This window comes from Aotus nancymaae, unplaced genomic scaffold (assembly GCF_030222135.1).
Source record: "Aotus nancymaae isolate 86718 unplaced genomic scaffold, 86718_ANA_hifiasm-v0.15.2.pri h1tg000039l, whole genome shotgun sequence".
NCBI lineage: Eukaryota > Metazoa > Chordata > Mammalia > Primates > Aotidae > Aotus > Aotus nancymaae.
The window spans coordinates 2,687,079-2,693,428 of NW_026988453.1; the positions used below are offsets into that span (position 1 = coordinate 2,687,079).

At 35.2% G+C, this 6,350-nt stretch overlaps 1 pseudogene; it reads left to right on the forward strand.

The window, feature by feature from the left end:
* The first annotated feature begins 3,839 nt into the window (after nucleotides 1-3,839).
* Nucleotides 3,840-5,126, forward strand: LOC105721936 (zinc finger protein 684-like; annotated as a pseudogene).
* The last annotated feature ends 1,224 nt before the right edge of the window (nucleotides 5,127-6,350 follow it).

Genomic DNA, 6,350 nt, shown 5'->3' on the forward strand with positions numbered 1-6,350 from the left:
GACTTGATAAGGAAAATCTACGAAAAACCCTACAGCTAACATCATACTTAATGGTTAGAAACTAAATGTCTTCCCCCTAAGTTTGAGAGCAAGGTAAAGATGGCCCCTCTCACCATTCCTGTTCAACATTGTACAAGAACTTCTAGCTAATGCAATAAGCTGTCTTTGCAGATAATATGATTATCTATGAAGAGAATCTCAAAGAATAGAAATAAAAAAGACTCCTGGAAAAAATAAGCAATTATATGAGGGCTTCAGGATTCAAGATTAATAAACCAAAGTTAAATTCTTTCTTATATGGCAGCATTAAAGAATTGAAATTTGAAACTAAAATTACAGTATTATTTACATTAGCATAAAAAATAAACTACTTAGGTAGAAATTTAACAATATATGTATAGCACTTATATGAAGGAAACTACAAAACTCTGGCAAAAGAAATCAAGCAAATTGTAATCAAATGAATAGGTATTTCATGTTCATTGATAGGAAGACTCGATACTATTAAAATGTTAATTCTTTCTAGCTTGATTTGTAGGTTCAGTGAAATGCAAATCAAAATCCCACTGATGGAGATTGACAAAAGAATTCTAAAATTTATATAGAAAGGCAGATACCCAGAGGGGCAAAAATAATGTTGAATAAAGTAAACTGGAGTGTTAACACTACCTGACTTCAAGATTTACTATAAAGCTAAAGTAACAAAGACACCATGGTATTGGCAAAAGAATAAATAAATTTATCAATAGAACAGAATAGAGAGCCTAGAAATAGATGTCATTAACCAATTTTGGGCAAAAAAGCAAATGAATTTTGATTGAGAAAGGATACTCTTTTCAATGTATTATGCTGGAACAACGTATCATGTGCAAACACAAAAATAAATATATATGGAGACTCTGTATCTTTTAGAGAAATTAACTCAAAATAGATTATGGACCTAAATGTAAAAAATAAAACTATAAACTTCTAGAATAACACAGAAGAAAATCTAAGTGACCTTTGATTTGGTTTTTAGATACAATATCAATAGCACTATCCATGAAATAAAAATATAATAATTAGGTCTTTAGTAAAATTAAAAAAAAAAAAAGATCTGCTAAAGACACTCATAAGAGAATGAAGATAAGCCACAGAATGGGTGAAAATATTTGCAAATATATGATAAAGAACTTGTATCCAATATATATATATAAAACTCTTAAAACTCAACAATTAAAAAAGTCAACAACCCAATTTAGGAAATGAACAAAATAACTAAATAGGCTCTTCACCAAAGAAGATGTACAGGTACAAACTGTGCATAAGAAAAGATGCTCAACATTATATGCTTCAGGGGAACTGCAAGTTAAAACAATTGGGTATTCTACATACCTGTTAGAATGGCTGAAATTAAAAAAAAACTGACAATGATGGTGATGATGTGGAGCAACTGGAACTCTCATTCATTGCTGGTGGAAATACACAGTAGTACTACAACTTTAGAAGGCTGTTGGACAGCTTCTTCGAAAGGTAAACACAGTCCTACTATATGATGCAACACTTGCACTCCTAGGTATTCAACCAATTGAGTCAAAGACTATGTCCGCACAAAAGCCTGCACATAAATATTCATAGCAGCTTTACTTATAATTGCCAAAACCGGGAATTAACCAAGTGGTATTCCAAATGGCAAATAGATATCCAAACTGTGGCATATCTATACAGTGGGATATTATTCAGCAATTAAAAAAAATTATCTACCAAACCATGAAAACACATTGAGGAATCTTAAATGCATACTATTACATGAACAAAGTCATCTGGAAAAGGCTACATGTTCTTTGATTCCAATTAAATAGCATTCTGAAAAAACCAAAACTGTAGAGAAAGTAAAAAACAAAATCAGCAGTTTCCAAGGGCTTGAGGGAGGAGATGAGGGGTGAATAGATGAAGCATAGGGGGGAATTTTTAGGTCAGTGAAACTATCCTGAATGATACTTTAATGGAGAACACATGACATTACGTATATATTAAAACCCAAAGAATTGTACAGCACAGAATAAACCTTAATGTAAATTATGAACATTAATCACAATGTATCAATATTGAGTCATTAATTATAATAGATGTACCACATTAATGCATAATGTTAATAAAAGGAGAATTGTGTTGGGGCAGGGGAGCATATAGTAACTCTCTGAATTATCAGTTCAACTTTTCTGATAGTTTAAAACTGTCCTAAAACATAAAGTTACTGTAAATAAATAAGATGATAAAACTCAGAAAAAAAAATACCCATTCAGAAATAAAGACCAAACCAGAAGGAAAACAAGAGCAAATAAACACCATGTGTAACTTAAGAGAAATAAAAGGTATAAATAGATACATAAAAGCAAAAGAAAGAAAATGTAGAAGAGAGAAGTTGACAAATTAGAAGCTAGTAAAGAAGCTCCAACATATGTGATAGAAGTCCCTGAAAAAGTAAAGCAATGCAATGAAACAGAACAATAGCAGCAATAAAAATCTGTTGGCTAGGCATGCTCGTTTATACCTGTAATCCTAGCACTTTGAGAGACCAAGGTGGGTAGATTGCTTGAGCCCAGGAATCTGAGACCAGCCTGGACAACTTGGTAAAACCCTGTCTCTACACAAAATAGGCTCCCCTAATCCACTGCCACCCAAAAAAATTAGTTGGGTGTTGTGGTGCGAGCCTGTAGTTCCAGCTGTTTGGGAGGTTGGGGTGGGAGGATCACCTAAGCCAGGAGAGGACCAAGCTGCAGTGAGCCACGATCACTGTACTCCAGCCTGGATGACAGAGTGAGATTTGTCTCAAATAATAAATAAATAAATCTTTCATTCAAAAAAAAGTTCCACACATAAAGTAAGGATTTCAAACTTCAAATTGAAAGCATCTACCACGTTTCTGGAAAATGAACCCAGGACAAACAACACCAAGTGTGGCAGGCAGATCAACCCTATCTAAAGCTATCTGCACCCTCTTCTCCAGGATTGTAAACATGTTACTTTGTATGGCAAAGGGAGTCTGTTATTGTGATTAAGGTTAGGGACCTTGAGATGAGGAGTTTCCCCTATAATATCTGGGTGAGCCTGATCTAATCACATGGATCCTTGTGGGAATAGAACGTTTCCTGGCTGTGGTCAGAGGGCAATGTGACTACTGAAAGCGCATCAGTGGGAGATATGACAATGCTGACTTTGATGATGCAGTAAGAGGTCAATAAGCCAAGGAATCTGGACAGCCTCTAGAAGCTGGACAGGACAAGCAAACAAATTCTGCTTCAGGGTTCCATCAAGGAATGTATCTTTACTGATTTATCCCAGTGAGATTCATTTTGGGCATCTGGCCAAGGAAATTGTAAGATATAAATATGTGGTATTTTTAAGCTATTAAATTGGTGGTATTTTGTTATAGCAGCAATAGAAAAAAATAATATACCAAAAAAATGTAATAAAGCAGTAGACTTTAAAGAAAAAATTATTTGGTTATCAAAGCAAGAAAGTGAAATTACAATTAGACTTCTCAGTGACATTGCTATTGAAGGTCAGCAATGACAGAAGGTGACAGAGTAACATTTTTAAGACGCTAAAAGAAAAAAGTGTGAGCTGAAGATTTAATATTCGGTTATTAACAAGTTTTAACAACATGCAAGTTCATGTGGAATACCCTTAAATATTTTCTGAAGAACCTTCTAGAAAATGAGCTTCAGAGGACAAAAATGACTAGAAAGACATTAACAAAAAGACTGTTATGTCTTCAAAAACTGAAATTGTTAGTATGAGAGAAAGAAGATATGTGTGTAAAAATCTGAATGAATTAGAAAGTATGAACATATAACATGATATATTTTATGTTTAAAATTGGCACCGTGAGAAGTGCTGGCAGGGGCTACCCCGCCCCCCCGCCTCAGTTTCTGGATGATGCTGTGACTGATCCCAGGTCTAGAGCCAGAGCTGTGAGTGAGGCAGTGAGAGGGTGGCAGGAATCAGTGACATTCCAGGATGTGGCTGTGGGTTTCACACCAGAGGAGTGGCAGCTGCTTGATTGTGCTGACAGACCCTGTATTGGGATGTGATGTTGGAGAACTATAGAAACCTCTTCTCAGTGGGATGTCCAGTTACCAAAACAAAAGTGATCCTCAAGGCACAGCAAGAACAAGAGCCATGGATGGTGGAGGGAGTGAACCCACACCAGAGCTCTCCAGAATCTGACTGCCCACTTGTTGATGAACCAGGGAAGCAACGGGAAAGCAAAGACAATTTTTTGAAGTCAGTTTTGCTCACGTTCAATAAAATTTTGACTATGGAGAGAATCCACCATTATAATATGAGCACAAGTCTTAATCCAATGAGAAAAAAATCATATAAATCATATGAGAAGCATTTGCCATCTAATTTAGATTTACTTAATTATAATAGAAGTTATACTGGAGAAAACACTTATGAATGCAGGGAATGGGGGAAAGCCTTCAAAAAGAAGTTGCATTTCATTAAACGTGAAAAAAATCATACAAGGAAAAAAACCTTTTGAATGCAATGACTGTGGGAAAGCCCTGTAGCAGGAAGGCACACCTTGCAACTCATCAGAAAATTCATAATGGAGACAGACCCTTTGTGTGCAATGGTTGTGGGAAGGTGTTCATGCATAAAGCCCAACTTGTGGTCTACCAGGGACTTCACGCTCGAGAGAAGGCTTATGAGTGCAGTCAATGTGGGAAAACATTCACTGGAACTCCTCATTCAATCAACATGTAAAAGCTCACACACTTGAGAACTCATTTGAATGTCAGGAATGTGGGAAAACCTTCAGGTATAGTTCTTCCCTTTATAAACATTCCAGATTTCATACAGGAGAGAAACCCTACCAGTGTATCACATGTGGCAAAGCCTTTGGCAACACACCCATGCTTGTTACACATCAAAGAATTCATACACAAGAGAAACCTTATGGATGTACTGAATGTGGCAAAGCCTTCATCAAGAAGTCTCATCTTCTCAGACATCAGATAACTCATACAGGAGAGAAGCCCTATGAATGTAACAGATGTGGGAAAGCATTTTCCCAGAAGTCAAATCTTATTGTACATCAGAAAATTCATACATAATATTCACTTTATGAACATGAGAAGGCCTTATGGAATATTTGTTAAATCTTATTAAATACTAAAGAATTCATGGTGAAGAGACATCCACAATTTAAATGAATTTGGAAGAGCAGATTCCCTTAAAAAACAAGCAATGCCAATCATGTTCTGTAAGTGATAATAAACTTTTTACAGAAAATATTACAGAAAACAACTATAAATAATAGAGCTTGGAAAGTAAGCATAACTTAAATAATCAAAGAACCAGTGAAAACTACATTTACCATTCCTGACTTTTAATTTTTATAATAAAATAATTATGCAAGTGGGTATAAAATATATGCTTGTACATTATATTAAATTATGCCTATTGAGTTTCTACAGTAAATAACACATTTTTTCTTCCAGTGTTAACCTGCATAATTAAGTGGGAAAATGTGGTTTAATATGTAGTATGAATTTCAGTAATATATTCATCCATTTGCTGGCACTTTTTTAATTAAAAATTACTTAAAAATGTAGTAGAAACATCCCTACATAGTAATGTGGTATACTATTTTTTTTAATTGTACTTTTTGTTCTGGGGTATATGTGTGGATCATGTAGGATTGTTGCATAGGTACATACATGGCAGGGTGGTTTGCTGCCTCCATCCCCTCATCACCTATGTCTGACATTTCTCCCCATGTTATCCCTCACCACCGTCCCCACCCCCCACTGTCCCTCCCCTAGATCTCCCACCAACAGACCTCAGTGTGTGATGCTCCCTTTCCTGTGTCCATGTGTTCTCATTGTTCAGCACCCACCTACAAGTGAGAACATGCAGTGTTTGATTTTCTGTTCATGTGTCAATTTGCTGGGAGTGGTGGTTTCCAGATTCATCCATGTCCCTACAGACATGAACGCATTGTTTTTTACAGCTGCATACTATTCCATGGTGTATATGTTGCTGGTACTTTTAATGGGCATGACAATGTTACTGAATCTGAGTCTTAATTGCACAACTGAAGACTTCTTATTAAAATTCATATAAATATGTGGTCCTATGTATGTAAATACCAGAACAAAAAATTTAACAAGACACTAATTGAGGAGAGAAAGGCACTTGTATTCTGTATTACAATAAGTATTCAGTTGAGGAAAATAATTATTTAAATATGTAAATAAATAATTTACACTTCAAAAAAAAAAAAAAGCAAGAACATATACCTAGCTCTGTCTACAGGAAAAGAAGTAATTACTACCTAAACATAGTGAGAAATCTAG